This window comes from Silene latifolia, chromosome 1 (genome assembly GCF_048544455.1).
Source record: "Silene latifolia isolate original U9 population chromosome 1, ASM4854445v1, whole genome shotgun sequence".
Lineage (NCBI taxonomy): Eukaryota > Viridiplantae > Streptophyta > Magnoliopsida > Caryophyllales > Caryophyllaceae > Silene > Silene latifolia.
Window position 1 is genome coordinate 148,229,946 of NC_133526.1, and position 25,174 is coordinate 148,255,119.

Consider the following 25,174-nt stretch of genomic DNA (forward strand, 5'->3'; position numbering starts at 1 on the left):
CGGTTGTCACCACTGGTCCATGGGTGTTACCACCTTCCAATCGCCCATCTAAACCACCACTACAGCCTCCCAAAACCGACAGCAGCAGTAACAATTCCCCCTCCCCTGTTTCACGTTTTTCCGGCCGCCACCACCACGAACCACCACCTACGGTCACCACGACGCCACCCATGATATCGACGCTGACCCCTGGTCACAACCCAACCATACCCAAACCAAGTCGGGTCCAAATAAGGGTCGAATTCCGTATAAACATATAGTACATACCCTTCAAACCACCCGTGAAAACACCCAGAAAACAACTCCTTCCCGTCGGTCAAAGGTGGTCAACGTTGGTTCCGGTCAATACCTGGTGTCCTGCGGTCAACGTCATGGTCTCGGGTCGGTCAACGGTTGTCTATTTAACGAGTTATATTAGTCTTAAGGTGAGTATGTTATGAGACGATTAGAAAATTACCTTGTGACGATCTCCTAGCTAGTTGTTCCTTCTCTTTTCTCTTATGTGAATTATTATGCCTTTATGTGAAAATAAGCTTTCTTATTAGGTCATGCCATCTATTTATAGTGATAAGCTAGGTCTTATAGAGCGATATTAGGAAACTACCATCTTATATATTATTATTATTATTATTATTATTATTATTATTATTATTATTATTATTATTATTATTATTATTATTATTATTATTATTAGTATCACTATTATTATTATTATTATTATTATTATTATTTATTATTATAACATATTTATCAAGTATTATTATTATTATTCTATGAATTATCATATATTGTTATTGTTATCACTCGATTGTCATCCCGACTCATTATTATATTATTATATTAATAATGAATATAACTTATAAAACATGATTTATAAAATATAATTAAAATACGGGGTATTACATCCCTACGGGTAACTTCTCCATTATCTTGGGGGTCAACCCCTTCTCAAACCTCAGAGCTAGGTTCTCATCACTCAATCCTATATCCTCAGCATACCTAGCCTTCTCATTAAACTGTTTGTAGTACTCAGCCACCGACATCTCAGAGGTCATCTTGAACCCATCAAATTCCTCCCTCAGCTTACTCCTCACATGCTCCGGCACAAACTCCCTCTTCATGGCTTTCCTAAACTCTTCCCAAGGAATATCATGCAGCCCCTGCTTAACATACATATCTCTAGCATTCACCTTGACCTTATCCCACCACTCTCCTACTGCCTCCCTCAAGTAGTACGCAGCTTGTTCTACCCTCATCTCATCCGGACAGTGCACCAAATGCAGGATGTTCTCTATCTCTCTGTGCTAATTATCCAGAAGAATTGGCTCCCCGGTCCCCTTGTACTCTTTTGGGTTAAACCTCGCTATGTAGAGGCTAATCTTTGAATGATCAACATCCTTGTCCTTCCCCATTCTCTTTAAAGCTTCCGTAAGAGCATCTTGGTGCTCCAACATCTTAACTATGTCATCGGTGGTCATGTTCTCAGCTCTAGCATAAAGGGCGTTTCTCTTTGGCGGCATCTTGGAACTATATAAGAAAAGGTAGACATAAACATACATACTATATCCCAGAACACGTATATAGCCTGCACAGACCCCACTCGATCGAGTACCATAACCTACTCGATCGAGTTGAGGCTACTCGATCGAGTGCCCAACATACTTGATCGAGTACCCCGACTCCAGACCCCAAACAGACCTTCTGATCTCAAACATACTCGACCGAGCTGACCAGCCACTCGATCGAGTGACCCCTACTCGATCGAGTGCCCCTATGTACTCGATCGAGTACCCAAAATACGATTCTGACCAGAAAAACATCAAACTAACCACTCGATCGAGTCAGACCCACTCGATCGAGTACCTGACATACTCGATCGAGTGCCCCCCACTCGATCGAGTCATGCAGACTCGAATACACTACCCGCATGTTATCTCTTAAGAAATCATCAAGACAATCTATTCATGTTATCAAATGCCATATTATAAACATACATCATGCTCTTCATCCATTTCAACATATAAACACGTCTATTCCAACTTTTATTCATACTTCCAATTCTCCACATCCAACACGCAACAATTCTTAACACAAGCTATCAGGTACACATACAAACCAAGAGGCAACACATACGACCCTGACAAGTACCCCCATGTGACCGGTTCAAAATTGCAGGGCGAGTTCACGACTTTAGGACGTCTCCCAAGCCTTTGCATTTGCTCCTACAACTTCTACCCCGGGTTCATTTTAATCGACTCCCTATGTTCATTAGATTCATTGGTTACAGGTTTCAGGATCGTCGCTCTGATACCACTTTGTGACACCCCCATACTCCAAGTGCCTTACTTGGACCACTCAGGTATAAGGATGTCACCATCTCGGTTTCCCGAGGCAATGATCATCAAAAGACGATAAAGAAACAATACTTAAATAGTATAAAGTTTAGGTGATTACAATCCAAAAACCAAAGTACTAAAATACGTATACATGTTCTCAAAACCAAATGTCTAACTACTACTCAAAACTACAGCGGAAGACTCTATCATCTCGTGGTGACACATCCCAGCTAGCCCATATGTCCCGACTCATACCTGCTCAACAACTGCTCACCATCCCCGAATGGATCACCACAGTTTTTCAAAACAAAGACGGGGTCAGTACTAATCACACAAATATATATAATAACAAAAAGATAGAAACCAACCCAGCTCAATCGTCACATAACCCAAACTCCAAAATCAACTCCTCATCACTGACTACACACTAAAGTGTGTAGCCCTGCTAGAGTACCCATTGCAACAGGTTACTTCTCACCGCCAGTGTGGGACCGCAGCCGTTCCCCCCTAAGCCCCGCTCTTCTCCATTGAGCGATAAACCCAAATCCATTAATGTGCACATCCCTTCTGTGGCGGGTTCCACAGAAGGCGAATAATGGGCGTGAAGCCACTCCCGCAAGTGACTCCACTCAGCCAGGGACGCACCCCGAAGAACACAGACAGATACAATCAATCACAATCATCAATAGTAACCAAATCCAACAACCGTCACATTACGAGTATGATACTATACAACAACCACAACCAACAACCAACACATTATGTAACTAATACTGAGTAGGAAAACCCTACCTGGAATGTAACACAAGCAGACAATCTCAACAGCTGTATCAAAATCTCTCTTCTACGAATCCTCCTTCTAACATACAATCATATAATTACTAACAATACAATAACCAACAAAAAACCCCGAATCCCCCAAATTAGGGTTTAAATAAACTTAGCAAATTACTATAAAATTGGTACGTAGATCTTACCCTCGACGCAAGTATCACAAGGATGTAAAGAACGATGAAATCCGACCTCTCAAGCTCTGGGATTTGTCAATAACACGGATGATGCGAAGAACGTAGGTTGAATCTCCTTTTTAAAGTTATTAGGTTTGTAAAATTGTATTATGAAGGTGACGGAAAGATTTATATATTAATCCGTGTTATTAACAAAACCCGTCGAATTATCACCCATTAACCAAGTTACTCGATCGAGTAACTGACGTACTCGATCGAGTGCCACTTACTCGATCGAGTGCCCAAGCTACTCGATCGAGTACCCTACAGACAGAATACTGTTTCTAAAATCAAAACACCTTTACTCGACAGAGTAAGGCCCACTCGATAGAGTACCCAGAGACTCATAAATCCGTAGTATTACATTGAAGATCTAGTAGGTGACTTATTTAGTCCTAGCACATCCGCGAACTCCACTAGGGGCATCATTCTATTCATATTTTCAAGTCGGAACTCTATGCAAATAGTCCTTTTTAGGGTGGAGATTTTCAAAAAGCTTAGAAATTCAAGCACTAAGGGTCTATAAGTGAGTTCATGCATGTGGAACACTGTTGAGAGACCAAATAATCCAAATAGTGCTTCGGTTTGGTGGTAGATTCCTAGCTTTCTCAACGTTTCATGACAAACAAACTTAGTGGGGAGAATGTTCTTACCCATAAGTCATTGGAAGATAATCCTTTGAGCATCGTTGACGAACTCAATGTTGGAGAATTAATCTAGGCTTGAAAGATTTATTATCTCCTCATTTTCCCTTCTTAAAGTGTTGAGGTGTGAGGTTGATGAAGTCCCTATGACTCTTGTTCTTATTTCCTCTCTTGTCATGAATCTCCTTGGGGTTTTAATTTTGATTGAGTGAAAATAATTCTTCTAAATTAGATCTATTTAAATGTCTCAAAGCCTAGGTCTTCGGGTGAGCTAAGGTTTTAGAGAGGTTTGTTTATTTGGAAGATGAAGTGGGTTGGTTTTGTGTTTTTGTGAGGGGGTTTTGGGTTTAGTTTTTGGAGAGAGAGGTGATGTGTCTTGATATGTGTGGTGAAAAGAGGGGTTTGAAGTTAAAAAGAAGAGTAGCACGGGAGGGAGACGCGTGACTTGACGCAGGAGTCGGGCGATTCCTCCTTTTTACAAAATTCACAAGAGCAGACTGGGACGCTCGGCTTGGAGTCGGGTCGCCCGACCGGGTGTATGATTCGCATGACTTGGGCTTAGGACGCCAAGATTTCAATACAGTGAAAAGTTGCCTTTTTAGAAGCCGGCAGGGACGTGGGTCCTCAGTTTGATCCGCACAGATTTCAGTCCAGTGAAATTTTTTTCTTGGAATGTATAAGGAGACACTCGGTTCGGAGACGGTCCGCCCGTCCTGAGGCTTGACTCACCCGACCTTGGCTTGGAACGCCCAGATTTTCGTCCAGTGCAAAAATCTTTGTTCTAGCATTGCTCTAGCTCCCACGAGCCGAGCCCATCTCGTGGGGAACCTCCTTTTTGCTCTTCTATAGCTTCTTTTTCCTTGAAGGAGTGACTTAGGCTTTCTCTTAGCCTAGGCAAAAGCATCCCTACACTTGAATATCAAATCCTTCATACACCACACTTGATTAGTAACCCTCTCTCACTTACACTCATGTCAAAAATTGTAGCTAAAGTATGGAATTGAAATGCAATGAAGTTAAAATGAAAGTAAGTGAGTTATTATATTTGCAAGTGGTGGTTTAGGGAGGACTCCACCAAACTCTCCTTCATTTCAATGCTAGATTATGGTGGGAGAGGCTCAAGGCAAGTAACCTCAACCTCTCCTAAAAAAGCTCGTTCATAGTAAGTCTTGATACGTTGACCATTGACTTTGAACCGATTACCATCTTCCAACATTAGCTCAAAGTCTCCATAATTTCCAATATTCGTGATTACAAAGGGACCCATCCATCGTGAGTTCAAATTTCCGAGGAAGAGCCGATATCGAGAGTTGAATAGAAGGACATTGTCTCCCTTGTGCAAGGCCTTTTGTTTGATTCTCTTATCATGAAGCAATTTGGCCTGTTCCTTGTAGCTTGCATTTTAATAAGAGTGAAGCCATAATTCCTCCAATTCTTCAATTTGCATGATCCTCTTCTCGCTACTTAGCTTGATATAAAGATTGAGAGTCTTGATTGCCCAAAAGGCTTTGTATTCCAATTCGAGTGGTAAGTGAAGCCTTTCCATAGACTAACTTGTAAGGTGAAGTTCCTATGGGTGTCTTATAAGCCGTCCTATAAGCCCAAAGAGAGTCATCAAGCTTCATGCTCTAATCCTTACGAGTCTTGTTAACAACCTTCTCAAGGATTTGTTTGATCTCTCTATTGGAAACTTCAACTTGACCTCTTATTTGAGGGTGGTATCCCAAGCCGGTCCTATGTTGGAACACCATATTTTGTCAAGAGAGATGCAAACTTATTCTCATGGAAATGTGATCCACCATAACTAATAATTGCTCTAGGAACTCCAAATCTTCGGAATATCACTTTCTTTAAAAGCTTGGTCAAAGTCTTTGCATCATCGGTTGGGGTAGCAATTGCTTCTACCCACTTAGACGCGTAATCAACGGCAACTAGAATGTACTTGTTCCCTTGAGATGATACAAATGGACCTTAATAATCAATTCCCCAAACATCAAAGATTTTAACCTCCAAAATGCCTCGTTGTGGCATCTCATTCCTCCAAGATATGTTGCCGGTTCTTTAGCAAGGGTCACAATGCATGACAAATTCTTTAGTATCTTCAAACATGGTAGGCTAATAGAAGCCCGATTGAAGGACTTTGGCAATTGTTCTTCGTTCTCCATGATGTCCTCCATAAGGAGATGAGTGGCAACCTTCCAAAACTCCTTGCACTTCCCATTGTGGGACACCTTTTCGATAAAGGCCATCACTACATGCTTTGTAGAAGTTGGGATCATCCCAACAGTATCTCTTTACTTTGAACAAGAACCTCTTTCGTTGATTGTAGTTCAATTTCAAAGGGAGAACTCCTCCCAAAATTTTGTTTGCAAAATCAGTAAACCATGGTGTGTTATATCTCTCAAGTTGTGTGTGGATGGCCATTAGAACATCATCGGGGAAGGAATCATTGATTGGTGTATCTTCATCTCCGTTGTCAAATCGAATTCTTGACAAGTGATCCGCTACTACATTTTCGTCTCCTTTCTTGTCCCTTATCTCTAAGTCAAACTCTTGTAGTAACAATATCCACCTCAACAAGCGTAGCTTCGACACTTTCTTTACCAAGAGATGTCTAAGAGCACGGTGGTCCGAAAATATAATAACCTTTGACCCAAGTAGGTAGGAGGGGTATTTGTCCAAAGCATACACTATAACAAGAAGTTCCTTTTCCGTGGTATCATAGTTGATTTGTGATGCATCAAGGGTCTTTCGTATATAATATATGGCAAGTAAAGTTTTCCCAACCCGTTGGCCAAGAACCGCACCAACGACATAGTTGCTTGCATCACACATTATCTCAAAAGGTAACCCTCAATTTGGGCGTTGGATGATTGGTGCCGAAATTAGAGCCTCTTTGATACTATCAAAAGCTTCAACACACTCATGAGTAAATTGGAACGGGGCATCCTTAAGCAAAAGTTGAGTGAGGGGTTTTGCAATTTTGGAAAAATCTTTTATGAATCGTCGGTAAATCCCGCATGACCGAGAAAACTCCGCACCCCTTTGACATTCACGGGTGGCGGCAAATTCTCTATCACTTCAACTTTGGCTTTATCAACCTCGATGCCCTTTTGCATAATCAAATGACCTAAGACAATACCTTCATTGACCATGAAATGACAATTCTCCCAATTTAGCACAAGACTCACATCTTCACACTTTTGCAAGACAAGAGATAAATTTCGCAAATAAGAATTAAAGTCTTTCCAATAAACACTAAAATATTCCATAAAAAATTCTATTATGGTTTCCAATTAATCAGAAAAGACACTCATCATGCAACGTTGAAAAGTAGCGGGAGCATTGCATAGCCCAAAGGGCATTCTCCTATATGCAAATGTTCCATATAGGCAAGTGACGGTGGTCTTATGTTGGTCATCCGGGTGTATCGGGATTTGTAAGAATCCCGAGTACCCGTCAAGGTAGTAAAAGAACTTGTTAGAGGCAAGCCTCTCAAGCATTTGGTCAATGAATGGAAGGGGGAAGTGGTCCTTTCTTGTTGCAGAATTCAACTTACGATAATCAATATACATTCGCCAACCGGTGATCTTCCTTTTGGGTATTAGCTCGTTCTTGTTATTTTTCATCACCGTGGCACCTCCTTTCTTGGGTACCACTTGAACAGGGCTAACCCACAAATAATCCGATATAGGGTAGATGATTCCCGCATCAAGCAATTTCATAACCTCCGCTTTTACAATTTCTTGCATGTGGGGGTTTAATCTCCTTTGTCCTTGGATGGTAGGTCTATGGTCTTCCTCAGATGAATGCTATGCATTTAAAAGCCGGGGCTTATTCCCTTAAGTTTATCTAGACTATAACCTATAACCTTCTCATGTTCTTTCAACACATCAAGCAAACATTCCAATTGACTATCATCAAGTTTTTCATTGACAATGACGGGTTTGGTTTTAAACTCATCAAGGTAAGCATACTTCAAATTAGGGGGAATAGGTTTTAGAGTTGGGGCTTGTACATCACTTTCTACCTTTGATGGTTCATTAGGAATATCTTCCACCTCCACTACATATTCCACCCTCATTACATGTTCTACCTTGGTTTCTTGTTCTTCCTTAGTGGATGTGATGTTTCCTTGAGAATATCATTTATCCGCATAGATTGCTCATAAGTGATCTCTTTGTTGGATAGAGCGGCTTCAAGGATGTCTACTTCCAATGCCCAATGTTTGTTTTTGGCCTCACTTGTTTCCAAGGCCTCCAATGCTTCCAAAGGGTCTTTGATGAGAGTAGAACTCGCATGGTCCTCTACACAATAATCTATAAGATTTATCTTGCAAAGTAAACTAAGAGAAAAAGGTGAGAAATACCTTGAGGAAATGCTTTTCCTAAAGTCAAAGAAAGATACAACTAAAAGCAATTAATGATTACAATTTAATTGAACACCGTCCCCGGCAACGGCGCCATTTTTGGTGCGGTTCGAAACTTTGTTGTCTAAGCTAACCAACCAAAACAATATTTATAATCTAAACAAACTACTTTTAGTAGAGTGGTAAGTAAAGGTCGGATCCCAAGGGACGGGTATTGGATTAAATTATTGATTGCAAGTAGCTATGTCTTTGGGTGTCACAATTTAGGTTGGGTTGAGATGGTTATCTAAACTGCTAAGCAAGTAGAACAAAGTAACCAAAGTAAGTGGGAATGTAGATAATCAAATAAGAGGTACTAGGGTGTCATGGGTTCATAGGGGATTTATGGTGGTGATCATACATATATATTTACATAGTTGCAAGCAATTATTTTTGTAGTGGAATCAAGTTAGTTTATGTTTTACAATTCCTAGAAAGATTTTGGTCCCGAAGCCGAGTTGGTCAAGACTGTACAACACCTAAAAGTTGACTTAGTTTCTTCATATTCAACTTTATACTTGGTATAACAAGACTCGAGTTAGTTTATATCTTACAATTCTTGTTGAATGGATAAGAGATGTATGCATGCAAAGTTTTCAATCAAGCAATTTATCAAGCATAACATGTGCATAAGTTGAAACTACAACAAGCAAGGAATCTTATGAAAGCATATTAAATTAAGTATGGATCTACCCCCATGTTTTAGTTCCCCTAATTCCCCATTAACCCTAGCTAAAAGACTACTCACTTATGATCATGCTAAACAAGTTAATAAGGTTGTCAATCATACTAACTAGTCCAAACATGATGAATGATTATGAAAACAAACAATAATTAAACAAAGGGTAAAGAAGTTGTACCAAACTTATGATGAACAAATAGAAGGAAAGAATAATAGAATAAAACTTGATTGATGAATGAAGAGTTGTCAATTCTTCAATAAACCCCAAATAATCTTCCAATTCCTCAAATAGATCCAAGAGTTCTTCAATAATAATTAAGGAAGGATTAAAAGATAATTAATCTAATTGATTTCTAATCTACTCTAATGACTTGATAATCATCCCCTAATACAATGAAGTCTTTATACTAAGTACAAGTATTCGGGTACTAAAGGCTTAAATGGCGGTTAAGTCCCTAAGATGAAGATTAACACCTTGCAAGTCCCATGAGGAGTCCCACAACCTGCCCATGTTAGATGCTTATGCTGCTTGAGGATTCACTCAACTTGGGCTTGAGACGCCTGGATTTAGCCTCAGGTCGCCCGACTTGAGGTCAAGACGCCTGAATTGTTGCACAACTTGGCTTCTCTTCTTCTTGACTGCCCCAAGATCCGTGGGGATCATTGAGGAGTCGTGGGGGTCTTCATCATTGCCCATTTTACTTCGTTTGTTAACTTAGGCCTTTAGTATTTAGCATCCTCTTTGTTTCTTGGTCGTTAAGTGCGATTAATTTAGCTCTACTTTTGCTTCCATATGCGCAAGGCGTAGCATCCTCCCCTACAAAGGGCACTAAAACCTCATAGAATGTGCAAACTAGGGAACATAAGATAGAAACGACCCTAATAAGTATTAAAAGGCATGGAAACGAGGCTAGTTAGGGGACTAAATGTGCACAAATATGATAGGATTGTGAGGTTTAGGGTTCATCTGGAGAGGTAGGGCCTCAAGCTTCTTACCCATTTCAGCAAACTGGTTCTCTATATTTGAAAGCCGAGAGTTTAGGCTATCAATGGCTCCCTCTAACTTGGATAATTTATTGTTGAAGGCAATGGAAAGCATGAGCATTCCACTTTGGATATCGTCTTCCTCAAGCACGTTGATCTCTCCATCATCACAAGGATTGAGGAGATAAAAATAGTCTAGGGATGATTCTTCATCATGTTTAGTGCTGCTAGACCCAAGAGGGCTGATCCTCTCAAATTGCCCGACAGAAGGTGGCACTAGAAGCTTACTCTCTTCGATCATATCTTGGATGGCAAGAGAAAACACTCTTCAATATCATGGCCTCTACCTTGGTGATATAGGCAGTATTTGTTGCCCTTCCAGAGGTTCACCTGCTTCTCTAAAGGTGGATCCTGAGTCGGACCTATTGGATGTAGCTTACCTTGGCCAGAGAGTCTCTTCAAAGCATCGGCATAAGACATGCCTAAATCAGAAAGCACCCTTTGATGCCTCTTAGGTTTTCTTTCGGTTGTTTTCGGCTTTCTAGGACGACAATTATTACAAGAGGTAAGCTTTGGACAGCCTAGGCTAGAGGTTTCTCGAGGTGGCGTGTTCTTTTTCACCAACTCATTTTCAAGGGTGAGGACGCGAATGTTTAAATATTCAACTTTAGCTTTAAGGCGTAGGACCATGGCATAAACGTCTTGGAGAGACACGGTGACTGTGGCTTGAGCTGCTTCGTGACTTTGCTGACTGACGGAACTTGCGGGGTTCCTACCTGACGGAAATGATGCGCATTACAACTCGATTCGACATGGGATCATGCATACTAAAGCAATAAGCAACGAACACAGGTAGAGACAAGTAATCACAAGGATAAGTGGTCGGACTCCCTTGGGAGGTTTAGTTTTCGGTACTTGTCGTTAGGAGCACCTAGACCAAAACATTATTTATAACTCCACAAACAACTCTACAATTAGGAAAGAGGCAAGTAAAGGTCGGATCCCAAGGGACGGGAATTGAGATGAGATTTTCAATTGTAACTAGCGGTGTCTAGGGGTGTCACAATTTGGGGTTGGAATAGAAGATCACTAAACTAAACAGCAATAAAAGTAAACAAGCAAGATGATTAAAAAGGGATGTAAACAATTGATAAAAGGCACTAGGGTGTCATGGGGTCATAGGGGATTCATGGGAATTGATCATACAAACATATTCTCAAATTATAAGCAAGCAATTATTGTTGTGATGGATCGAGTTGGTTTATATCTTACAATCCTAGGAAAGTTTGGGTCCCGGAGCCGAATCGATTAGATTGTACAACACCTACAAGTCGACTTAATCTTCCCTACTCAACTATGTGCATGGTCTAATGAGACTCGAGTTGGTTTATGTCTTACAAGTCTCATTGAAAAGATAGGTGATGGGTAAAAAATGCAAGGATTCTGATACGTGCCTAATGTACGGTCTTTTTGGCCTATTTCAGCACGTATTTCCATGCATTTATATACTGTTTTTATAGTATTTTGCCCCGAATTGGCTACTTTGTTGTATTTTGTCCTTTTTGTAGGAATGATCGCAAAAAGTAGCGGAACCATGCTCTTTTCTGCCCTTTTGCATGCATTTAGAGGAGACGGGACCATGCCAGAGTGAGATGTAGCACTTAGAAGTGTCGTTGCACGCTTTACGAGGCATTTTGGTGAAGACGTGAGCTGAATTGAAGACCCAGGTGGTCTATCGAGCTGTTTGGTGGTCTATCGAGTGATTCCTAAGCCTCCCAAGACTCGATCGAGCTACTGCTTACTCGATCGAGTGATCCACACATGACCAGTCCTCGATCGAGTTCCCTGAAGGTCGATCGAGGAGTTTCCCCTGAGCTGATGGTCGATCGAGTAGTCTAATCTACTCGATCGAGAGACTTTTGACTTCGTGGGCTTAATCAGTCCGTGTTTTGGTATTTCCGCATAAACACTTAGACTTTTCCTATTTAACCAAGGATTACTAGGTTAATTAGGCATCACTTTTTACTCTTAGACTATCTCTTTTACTATCACTTGATATTAGAAAAACCTACTGTTACTTTTACGTTGCTTTCACTTGGGGGATTATTGCACTCGGATTTCGTCGTTCTTTACGCCGGATTGCTTAGATTGTAATCTTCTCCTTCTCTTAATAATTAACCTTCATTTGTTGTTTATTTCTTGTTTTTATGCTATTGCTCTTATTTTTCTTTTGCCCTAACTTACTTATCATTGCTTTTTATCATCATATCGTTATGTCATCTGCTGGGAATTTATGTGCTGTTAGATTAGTTATGAATATGAGTAGCTAATTCCCCTTCATGTTGGGATTAGGGGATCTGCGGTAGAATAATGACGACGTAGTGAATGAATTAGACGAATTGATATAAGAGACTCTGTCACTATAGCAATATAACTGTAATCACCGACCTAGTTGAGTGCACGCTTCTATGTCACCCATTAATCTGGCTACATTTAGTCCTGGATCGAAAGATTGGATTAAATAGGCCTGCTATAAACAGTAGACTGCCCTAATGAGGACGAAAGTTAAGTTAGTGGTATTTTAGGGTGGGAAGTGGACCGAAAGGACCTTCTAATATCCGTCTCGCATTAGTTAAATCCCGAGTCATTTATCGCTAAGTTGTTAAACTACCGTAGTGAACCGAGTTCCCGGCATGACTCCCTCTTATTGATAGTTTAAATCGTTTTCTTGCTTATCTGCTCTCTTCTTTATTTCTCTTCCTTTTGCTCCGTAGTTTAGAATCAAAAATTAATCAAACCCAATTGTTACCTTAGAATTAAAAATAGATAGCTGTAGTTACATTCCTCCCCGTGGATTCGATACTCATTGCCTCTACTACATATTTAGTTGAGACCGTTAGGTTTTATTTTTGACAGTGCACGCGACGACGTGTCAAATTTTGGCGCCGTTGCCAGGGAGGCAATTGTTCCAATTACTAGCTGTTTTATTTTTAATTCTCCTTTTTAGTTTAAGGAACATCGTTCCTTAGACTATTCTCATATCTTGTCTGTAGTTTCGTCTTATGCGCAGTCGCAAGGTGGTCCACCGCTACCTTTTGATCCCGAGATTGAGAGATCCCGTCGCGCAAAGAGGAGGCTATTTCGAGAGCAACAGAAGAGCCCGGTTCTCGCGGCAATTTTTACGAGAACGAGCTTTTCAAGACAACCCGCCGTCTTCTCCGCTTTCCGACTGTTCACTTGAGTCTATCACCTTCCCAGCAATTTCCCGAAATGGTGAGGAAGCATCCATCGCTAGTCACTCCGAGCCCACAATGACAATCTTTATAAAGGGTTCGAATCACGGAGATGCCGAAAGTTCGAACCAAAGCCGTCTTACATCAAAGATGGTAGAGAAAAATCGTTCGGGGAGCCGCTAAGGAAGATGCGGCTCGATATGGAGACCTTCATCGACTCATCGCCGCTCCATACCTCCTCCCGCCGGTGTGACAAATGATCGATCAAAGAAACTATGTTCATCTTCTCACTCCGCGATGCTTTGCAAGGGAGTGGTACGGATTTGGACAAAGTCATGTTCACGGCATAACAGATTGAATTCGCTAGCACTCGGCGTTTTATAAGAAGTATTTCTCGCTTCGAGAACCATAGCCATCGAGCTCGGATAACCGCCAAGCAAGGGCCCGACGAAAATTTCCATGAGGCGTGGCTTCGTTTTAAGAAACTAGTGCGAACCATACCGCACCACGGTTTCGAGAAATGGAGTCTGTGTAACCATTTTTACAATGGTTTATATGATGACCAGAGAGCTATACTAGATGCGGCAGCCAACGGTCGATTTTCTGATAACTTGGGGCCGACGAAAGGATGGAAAATCATTGACGATTTGGCCACTCACAGGGCCGAATACGGAAATTCGAGGGGAAACCAAAGGAGAGCTGCTGAGTCATCTTCGAGAGTGCATTAGAAGCCCTTCTTTGCTAGGTTCGACAAGTATGAACTAGGGGAACTTTCAAGCCGAGGGATGTACCAGTTAATGCTATGACAGACGGTCCTTTCGTGCATGCGAGGTGCGGGGTAGAAGGACATGTCTCTCGAATCTTGTCCTACTCCTTATGAGCAATGTGCTGCCTTCCAACATTACAGGCAAAACAACACTCATTACGAGTCAAACATCCACCCCAATCTGGTGGAGTAATCGAACAACATACTTAACCCCACCGCTCCTCCAAATCGCGAAGAAGCAGCCTTACATTCCGCCACACCGTAAGCAACAAGGCTATCAGAAGCCTCCATCTTTCAACCCTCCTAATCAAGGTGCTTCATCATCTAGTGGGGTGAGTGAGATGAGTGAGCTAAAGACCATGATGCAGTCCATTGCAAAGCAGTTACAGCAGAAGGACACGGCATTCAAGGCGCTTGAAACTCAAGTTGCGCAATTGGCCGAAAATCAATCCTCCAGGAAGCCCGGTCATTTACCCACTCAAAATGACAAGAACCCAAATGAGACGGTACATTTGATAGAGTTGAGAAGCGGTCTCTCTTATGAGGGACCAGAAATGAAGAAATCAGAGCTGGAAGCTGCTGAAACTGTCGATGAACAGTGTTCTGGAAAGAAGAAAGGACTCACGACACAAGAGTTACTCGATCGACTGAAGTCTGGTGCTGAAACAGTTCGATCGAGTGGAATTTGTAAGGAAGGCCCTCGATCGAGTAGTCACTCTACTCGATCGAGTGACCTGGAAGCTGAAGAGGGTCGATCGAGTGGTACTGTTGCTCGATCGACTGAGGTTGCTGAAGGAACAGCTCGATCGAGTGGACACATTGCTCGATCGAGTGATATAACTGACGGGAAGCTTATTCGAGAGCCTGCTAGTGCTCGTTTAAGTGATGAATTACCAGAAAGGCCTCGTTCGAGAGGTAAGAAGCGCCCAAAGGACACCGAACTTGCTCCGGAAGACACTTTGGAGGCGAGAAATAAGGGACTTGAGATTCCAATTACGGTTCCCTTTCCGAAGCGGCTGCAGAATACCAAGATTAATCAACAGTTTAGCAAATTTGTTGAGCTTTTGAAGAGTTGGAAGTTTCCGTGCCGTTCACTGAATTGCTTATGAAGGTACCCTCTTATTTACGATTTATGAAAGATATTTTAGCACGTAAGAGGACCATAAATGATAATGAGACCGTAGCCTTGACTGAGATGGGGTCACCCTTATCTCAAAATAAGTTACCTCTGAAGCAATCAGACCCGGGTAGTTTTTCGATCCCTTGTCACATAGGAATGAATTTGATTGATAATGCGCTATGCGATTTAGGCGCTAGCGTAAGTGTTCTACCTTTGTCTCTAGCTAAGAGACTTGGTGTGACCAAGCTGAGTTGCACCAACATGACCGTCCAGATGGCCGACCGTAGTCTATCACGGCCACTAGGTGTAGCGGAAGACGTACCTGTTAGGATCGGGAAGTTCTTTATTCCCGTTGACTTTGTCGTCCTAGATATCCCCGAAGATGTGCATACCCCTATCATTTTAGGGAGACCATTTTTGTCCACTGCCCGTGCAGTGATTGATGTCGGGGGGAAGACTTTGACCTTCCAGGTAGGGGATGAGGAGTTGACATTTCGTCAGTCCCAATTCCGGAGGGCTCCCATGCAAGCTCAGCCTTGCAATGCCCTCTCTTCTGTTGACCCCATTATTGACACTCCAATTTTGGAGAATATTGCTATTGTTGCTAACCCTCCGCCTCATACTGAGAGCAAAAAGGAGGAAGATCCGTCTGTTTCCCTTACTGCAGTGAGATGAAGGCAAGAAAGGAGTCTGTCAAAGGACGTGGTAAGACCAGTATCAATCAATCTGAGTCAAGGAAGATGACAGAGGGGCGACGACGAAGACAGTTCGAACCTACGTAGATTGGAATTATGTTCCTCCCCCTCTCAGAAATTCGAGTTCATGGAAGTCAAAAAGGACGGTCAGTATTGCCGAAGTGACGTCCTCCAGTCAGAAGCCCACGAAGGGGCTACTGACAGCTGATGGGAATTAAACGGGGAAATGCCCCGTGTAACAAATTGTAACAAATTCAAGTTTTGAATTTCTTTTGAATTTATTTTACTTATTACGTTTTAATTAGGACATTTAGTTTAGACATTTAATTCTTTTTAGCGTGAGACTAAGACTATAGACTGTATTTCTGCATATTTGGTATTTTGGGATTTGTTTTATGCAGGTTTGGGGAAATGCACGCATTTCGAGGAAGAAACGGTAGAAATTCAAGGAAATATACACGAGGAAGTCCTCGATCGAGTACTTTTGTACTCGATCGAGTGAAAGATGGTTCGATCGAGTCTGCTAGTTACTCGATCGAGGAAGGCCACAACAGAACAGCTCGATCGAGAGGTTGGTTACTCGATCGAGTAAGGAGACATCAACAAGTCCTCGATCGAGTGACTTAAAATCACTCGATCGAGTGGATTGAACAGGGACCGAGGGAGTTTTCTATCTTAAACTCTTTAATTCCCTAATCTTATTTCATTTCATTTATAATTTCCCTCTAACTTCCTCCCCTAATTGCGTTTGATTTTTCCCCAAATCCCCATCTCTTGCCCAAAAATCACCTAATCAAACACCTACATTCTCTTGCTAGTTAATTAATCTTCCATAACCCCTTAATTTCCCCCTCTTTTGTGCTCGTTTTTACGGTTTTCAAAGGGGATTAGGGTTTGCGGTTTTGTCGATTAAAAATCCGCCTTGCTTGCTCGTTTTTGGAGTTTAATTGCTACATTGTAGGTCAATCATCATCAAGTAAGTGTTCATTCAACCTCTTTGCATTTTATCTTCGATTATTTCGAATTTTTATGAGGTGATTTGAGTTAGGGTTCGAAAATCCCATGTATAATCGAATTTATTCGATTAATTTGTGTTTATTTGCCCTTGATTAGCTTATTGTTGATGTTGTCACAATTCCTCACTGATCTTGCATGATAAATCCGAATTTTTCCGCGATTTCCGCAACTAGGGTTCCTGTAAGTCGAATTCATCGACTGTCAGACGGCTGTTTTGCTTCCATGCTTTGATTATCCGCGGTTATCACCTAATTGTTACTGTTATTAACCGCTGTTAACTGCTTTCCCGTCCCCTATCGCCATTACATGCTTTGAATCATTGGAAATCTCGCGCTGTGAGCGATTATTCTCGGCTGCCCAGAGTTATACATGCCCCATTTCTGGTTTTCATGCTGTTTTAGCTCTTTTGCAGCCACTAACTTCTCATTTTTATCATCACTCACATGCTGTTTTCGAAAAGTTATGAGGAATTGTTGGTTTTGTATGCTGGAAGTCGGTTTTCCCGACTAATAGGGCTTTTCTTTTGCTGTCACATGCTGGTTAACGCTTCATTTTAACCACGGTTAGCAGCCTTTTCTTATTTCATGGCCTTTGACACTTTGCAGGATGGACGCGAGCTCTCTTTCCTCTACTAGCACGTCCTCCAGCTCTTCTCTGAGCGAGCAAGTGGCCCCTGCTGCTACCACTAGCTCTACCTCAGTCACCACTGCAGCACCTGTTTTACTTGTCTCAGCTGCAGGGACAGTGTACGGCGCACCTAGTCAGCCGGGAGCTCAGTTCAGGCTTCACCAGCCATCACTCCCAGGCCTTTCTCTTTGCTTGACTGCGGATTCAAGCCCCGTTTCCCGCAGCTTGGTATGGTGCCACCGAGGACATACCCGCAGGCTAGTCAGTTAGCCGTCACTTCCAGCCCTTCTGAGGCTGTTGCTACAGGGGAGAGCGCACTCACACCTCTACCGAAGATGCCTTCGGTACGTTTCACTTCCAAGGCTCACCGGGAACGGTTACTTGCTTTACTTCGTTGCCCTCTCTCCTCCACCCGTTTCCTTGCACGGACCGACCTAGAGACCTTAGGCATTTACGAGGAGGTCTGTAGTTTGTTGAACGGGACGGGTATGTCGGGTCTGATTGCCATGCAGGAGGCTACCATTCGTACCCTTACGTACGAGTTCTTTAGCTCCTACTCCTTTGACACCGACACCTACCAGGCTGGACCGACACCCACGCCTCAGCCTACACCCACACCCACTCATACTCCACCTCCACTTGACCCTCCCTCTGGTCCGGTTTTCCCGGCCAATTTTGTTTGCCCTCCTGCCTTAGAGGCGCCCGCGGTCACAGACCAAGGGCGTCGTGATGCCTTGCCTCCGGAGTTGTGCAGGTACCTTACTGAGATGAGACGGGATATGGCTTTGGCTGTATTCCCTCTCTACGAGTTCCACATCCGGGCCCGGCGACCGATTCCAGAGGGGTGGCCGCATCCTTCCTTCTACCGATACCCAGCGGAAGGGTACCCTCCACTCTCTTCGACTCGGAGGAGGAGCCGGAGGAGACAATGGTAGCACGAGAGGTGCGATTCTGGGCGAGAGCGGCGGCGAGAGATGCCGAGAGAGGAGGCGAGTGACCCTCCGTTCGTGCCCTGGTCCGGATGATCGGCCGGAGATGACGACCGAGTCTCCCCCTTGTTTGTTCTTTGGTTTGGGGAGACGGTTTTGTTGAGTTGGAGTTCCCGAGAGACAGTGTGCCGACGACGAGTAGCTCTTTCGGTCTACTCACTTCCCCGCCGGGCTGGTTTGGGGAAGTTCGTGTTTTGTATGTCCTCTCACTCTTTTTATTTTTCGTCTCCTTTATTTTTCTTTTTATTGGTTGTATACTCCCATCCCCCATATTACTGCTGGTGTATGCTGGAGGACAACGAGGGCGTTGTCCGTTTTGGTTTGGGGAGGGTATTGCATCCTTTTGAGTCTGCATCTGCATTTGTTTTGCATTCACGTTTCATTTTTCAGTTTGCATTTGTTGTTTATTTTCATTAAAAATCAAAAATCCAAAAAAATTAGAAAATGTTAAAAATTCAAAAAATTTTCACGTTTATTTTGCATTTAGGTTGAGTCGGAACGGTAGATTTCCATGATGATATTGCACTTAACTTGTCGATTCACTTGAGCCTTGCACTTTATTGATAGTTTTGAGCCTTGTCATACGCATAGTCTACGAATTTCTGTTCAAATAATAGCTGACTGTTTAGACTTGACCTGATAAACTGGCAAACTACTTAAAAATTCTGAGTTTTTAGAGCCAATAACTGGTGACATTCATGACCAGTTCATTAGGAATTTTGAGTAGTACTCCTTGCATAGCATGTTCGTCTCATTTGCACATTTATGACATTCAATTTCTCGTCAAATGCACATATTCGGGTCTGCGGTTGGTGTCACATGCAGGGAGGGTTTTGCAAATTCCCCTTTCTTTACATTTTTCACCCATTTAGCTCCACATTGACCAAAACTTGCCTTTTTGACCCATTAGCTACATTCCAAACTAAGTCTGCCTAGTCAAGCTAGTTAGTCTGTCCTTTTGTGGTATGTTTTCAGTTGCAGTTTGGTCCGTGATTCTCATTTGGAGTTGGTGTTTGAATTGAGGAAGGAGGAAGTGAAAAAAAAAAAAAAAAAAGTATTGAAAAAAGGAAGAAAAACGTGAAGTAAGAAAGAAAAAAAAAGAAAAAGAAAAAAAAAGCTGTGATTCACGAAAAAAAAAGAGAGATAAATTGTGAAAAATATTGGACCCTCTTGTCAGAGTTGAGAAGATGTTCGAAGATGTACAATCAACAAGAGGGTTGGTTGGTTGTTAATTGTCTCAGACGGTGTTTAAAAAAGGGAACTTTGTGACCGTCTAGCTCCTCCACTCTTATTTTACATTTTTTGAGGAGATTGTGTTTCCAGTCTAGTGAGTTTTGTGCCAAGTGAAGGGCACCTGTGTTAGTTTTTCAGTCAGTTTGAGATCTGGATGGTTTACTATGGTCCTGTTAGGAACTAGCTTGACGCTTTTACCTCCACATTTCCATAACTTGTTTAGCCTTTTCTCACCTGAACCTCACTATTCCCATATTATTTGCAAACCCTCGGCTGTGACGGACATTATTGGTTGGAGTGTGTGCATTGGTACTTGAATTGTCTTTCATTTTTGTTGCATGCATGCTATGTAGGTCGCAGTTAGGTGAGTGACTGTTTTTCTTCTCTCTTTTACATATAACATTTGCCCTTTGCTTCATGAGAGAAGAGTGACCACGTGAGAGTCCGGTTTTGTTGGTCTTGCAAGGTCGATAGGTCAGCTTTATTTTTGAACAGCGTATAATTCGTTTGCGTATTGACTATCTAGCTTTAACTGTTAATTTCTGTTGCATTAAAGTGGTTCAAGTGGACAAGTTAGGCTAGCTCTGAGTTATCATTTCCGTTCCATTAGTTTAGTTTTGAGTTTACTCGAGGGCGAGTAAAGGTTTGGTTTGGGGAGATTTGATACGTGCCTAATGTACGGTCTTTTTGGCCTATTTCAGCACGTATTTCCATGCATTTATATACTGTTTTTATAGTATTTTGCCCCGAATTGGCTACTTTGTTGTATTTTGTCCTTTTTGTAGGAATGATCGCAAAAAGTAGCGGAACCATGCTCTTTTCTGCCCTTTTGCATGCATTTAGAGGAGACGGACCATCCCGAGTGAGATGTTGCACTTAGAAGTGTCGTTGCACGCTTTACGAGGCATTTTGGTGAAGACGTGAGCTGAATTGAAGACCCAGGTGGTCTATCGAGCTGTTTGGTGGTCTATCGAGTGATTCCTAAGCCTCCCAAGACTCGATCGAGCTACGCTTACTCGATCGAGTGATCCACACATGACCCCTCGATCGAGTTCCCGAAGGTCGATCGAGGAGTTTCCCCGAGTGATGGTCGATCGAGTAGTCTAATCTACTCGATCGAGAGACTTTTGACTTCGTGGGCTTAATCAGTCCGTGTTTTGGTATTTCCGCATAAACACTTAGACTTTTCCTATTTAACCAAGGATTACTAGGTTAATTAGGCATCACTTTTTACTCTTAGACTATCTCTTTTACTATCACTTGATATTAGAAAAACCTACTGTTACTTTTACGTTGCTTTCACTTGGGGGATTATTGCACTCGGATTTCGTCGTTCTTTACGCCGGATTGCTTAGATTGTAATCTTCTCCTTCTCTTAATAATTAACCTTCATTTGTTGTTTATTTCTTGTTTTTATGCTATTGCTCTTATTTTCCTTTTGCCCTAACTTACTTATCATTGCTTTTTATCATCATATCGTTATGTCATCTGCTGGGAATTTATGTGCTGTTAGATTAGTTATGAATATGAGTAGCTAATTCCCCTTCATGTTGGGATTAGGGGATCTGCGGTAGAATAATGACGACGTAGTGAATGAATTAGACGAATTGATATAAGAGACTCTGTCACTATAGCAATATAACTGTAATCACCGACCTAGTTGAGTGCACGCTTCTATGTCACCCATTAATCTGGCTACATTTAGTCCTGGATCGAAAGATTGGATTAAATAGGCCTGCTATAAACAGTAGACTGCCCTAATGAGGACGAAAGTTAAGTTAGTGGTATTTTAGGGTGGGAAGTGGACCGAAAGGACCTTCTAATATCCGTCTCGCATTAGTTCGTCTGAGTCATTTACTGCTAAGTTGTTAAACTACCGTAGTGAACCGAGTTCCCGGCATGACTCCCTCTTATTGATAGTTTAAATCGTTTTCTTGCTTATCTGCTCTCTTCTTTATTTCTCTTCCTTTTGCTCCGTAGTTTAGAATCAAAAATTAATCAAACCCAATTGTTACCTTAGAATTAAAAATAGATAGCTGTAGTTACATTCCTCCCTGTGGATTCGATACTCGACTGCCTCTACTACATATTTAGTTGAGACCGTTAGGTTTTATTTTTGACAGGTACGCGACAGACGTGTCAGATTCATAGGCTCGCATTTCATCAAACATAACATGTGCATAAGTTGAGATCACAACAAGCAAGCAAATAAATTATGAAAACATATTAATTTAAGCATGAATCATCCCCCATGTTGGTTTTCCCTAATTATCCATTAACCCTAGCTAAGGAAACTACTCACTCATTATCATGTTGAACATGCATGCTACCAAGGTTGTCAATCATATCAACAAAGTAAAACATGATGAATAAATGAAAATGATTAACAATAATTAAAGAGGGATTAAGGAAATTATACCTACTAATGATTCCAATAATAAAGCAAAGAATAATAGAAGTACTTGATGATTGATTGGAAGGTTGTCAATCTCCCAATAATAACCCAAATAATCTTCAATTACCCAAAATAAAAGATGAACAAAAGAGAGATTAAGGAAATGAGATTTGTATTAAGACTTGATTAAAAGTTGATTACAATATTAAAGAGAGATTTGATTGATATAAACTACACTAAAGATTGATAAGAATAACATGCTAACCTAATTAGACTAATGGGGTATTTATAGTGGGGATTAGGTACACAAATTAGGGTTTACTAAGGGCTTAAATGACGATTAAGTCCTTGAGGAATCGCTCCTCTCAGAAAAATATGCGAGTCTCCTTTTTGCTAGTCTTTCCCGAGGTATGCGCATCCTTCATAGAACGAGTAGAAGACGGATTAGCTGTCACACAATCCGAGCGTCCAGGGCACGGGCGGGCGGATTGTGGTGGTTTTGGACGAGCGGATTCGTGGAGTGGACGGGCGGATTGTGGTGGTTCTGGATGAGCGTCCAGCTGAGGAAGACGCTCGGATTGCTTGTCTTGGACGGGCGGATTGTGGGCAATCCGCTCGGATTGTAGATCAGCTTCTTTCCTTCTTCTTTTGTTCCATTCTCTTCATACAATCCTTGAGGATTTCCTCGGGGATGCAAGGATCTTTTCTCATCATTGCCCATCTACTATAGTATGTACAAAGGCTTTCTAGTCTTGTCTTCTCCTTGATGCTTGGTCATTGAATTCAATCAATTTAGCTCTATTTTGGCATGAAAATGCAAGGTTTGCACTCCTTTCCTACCAAGGGATCAAAACCTCAAAGAATATGCAAAACAAAGTTCTAAAGAAAATAAATGACCCAAATATGCACTAAAAAGCATGGGAACGAGGTTAATTCGGGGACTAAATATGCTCAAATAATGGTGACATCAAATATCCCCAAACCGAACCTTTGCTTGTCCCGAGTAAAGAGGTGACAAAGACTAGGACCGTTATTTAAACTAACCTAATAGCATAGCCGATATGAGACAACTAGTGGGTCTCACTCCGCCCCTTCAACTCACAACAAGACAACCATGAGGTAGGATGCCTTCTTGCAAGGCAAGGTGGGTCTTGCCAAAATGGCGACACATCCAATTATTAAAGCACACAAAATCAAGTAATGGATGCATCTACAAAAGAATAGCCACTTTCCTCATCTAAGTGGCGGAAATTATCTACAAGGGAAGCAATTCAAGGGTACACACTCCTTCATAGATGCAATTTCTTCAAACTACTAAGCCTAGAAGGATACCAATAAATCACCTCCAAGTTGTGTCAAGCTAGGGTACCTTTGTCCTCAATCGTTAAATGCTTTTGTCAAGAATAGACTCCCTATGGTGTTAGAAACACTCGAGGATCGCGGAATTCCCCCTCTTGCCTAGACAAGAAGAAGGGTCGTCCCCTCTATACCATACACAAAAATGGATACGATGGATAAAGGGTTCGATAGTATTTGAGTTTCATTTTGGGAGTTTGCTTTGTTGTTGTTTTTCCCTCCAATTTCTTGTGGCACATAACATCTGAGAACAATTTCTTTTGCCATTTCTTTTGATTTTTGGCAATTCAACACTTGACAACTTTCAACTTTTTGCATTTCTTTTTGAACATTTACAAAGTCACCCCATATGTAGTGAGGGTGCCTTATATTTGAAGCTTTAGGAGTCTATTTTTGCTCCTCTTTTCATTTGATGCATTTTTACAAACTTTCTTTCACTTTTCATTGCTTGAACTCAAATTTTTGAACAACTTCTTTTTGTGCCCATTCCCTTTGATGACAAAAATGTGGTAGAACATGGATGATTGATGCATGGTTTCAAGGGTCACCTTGGAATAAACGGTAGCCAAGGAGTTATCACACCACAAGGTACTCTTGACTAGGCCTTAATCCATGGGCCAAAGGATACTAGCATGACACATCCTAGGGTGTTTTAAAAGTATTCTAAAAAGCAAAGTCTTAAGAAGAAAAAGCATCTACTAGGGCCTATGTACACTTGTCAAGCTTCCCAAGTAGACGGTTTCACAAAATTTTCTAACATGCAACTACTTGCCATGATGCAACTAACATTTATACATCCTAATGCATATGATTCTACCAACTAATATGCCAAATAATCTAAATGCAAGTCCTAAATTCACATTGTTTATACCGCATCAATCAAAATAAAGCCACATAGTCATTAACATAAAGAGGAAAAAGGAGATTGGAAAGATCATACCATGCGGTCTTCAATATCCCCATGTTTCGGATGTGGCATAGTCGATCAATGTGAAAAAGGATAGAACAAACACAATATATACAACAATATATACAAGACTACACTACAAAGGAAATGAACTTGTTTTTGGATTTTCAATTTTTCAATTTTTTCAATTTTTTCGAAATTTTTGATTTTTTGAAATTTTTTGAATAAAAGTTAAGTTAGAATTTCCCATCCCCACACTAATATGGGCATTGTCCTCAATGGCCAATATGATAGGAAATTTTGCAAGTATGATGCATGAATTCTATACTAAATGTAAGCTATACTAAGCTACACTACATGATGCATGGGTTTTTGTTTATGACGGAGAGCGTAATTTAGATTACCTCCCGTTGCGTATGCATGTACTTCCCCAAACCAAAATAGACATTATTTCTAATGTCTTAAATTTTGGGGTAGTTCATGCACACAAGATGCAATGCATGAGACTATACATTGTAATTTTGGATTTTTCAAATGGGAACAATAAAAAGAACACCTCAATGGAGCCAAGGTGTTAGTCCTCGTGTTTCTAGGACTCTCCAAACTATGATCAAGATAGAATAAATAAAACAAAGAAAGAAGTAGACAAACCTCAAGAGGGTAGGAGCTTCCAAAGTTTGCTGGTCCTCCATCATATCATCATTGTCATCATTTTCCTCCATAGAAGCGGACTCATCTCCACTCCCCTCTTCACTTCCTTGCTCACTTCCTTCAT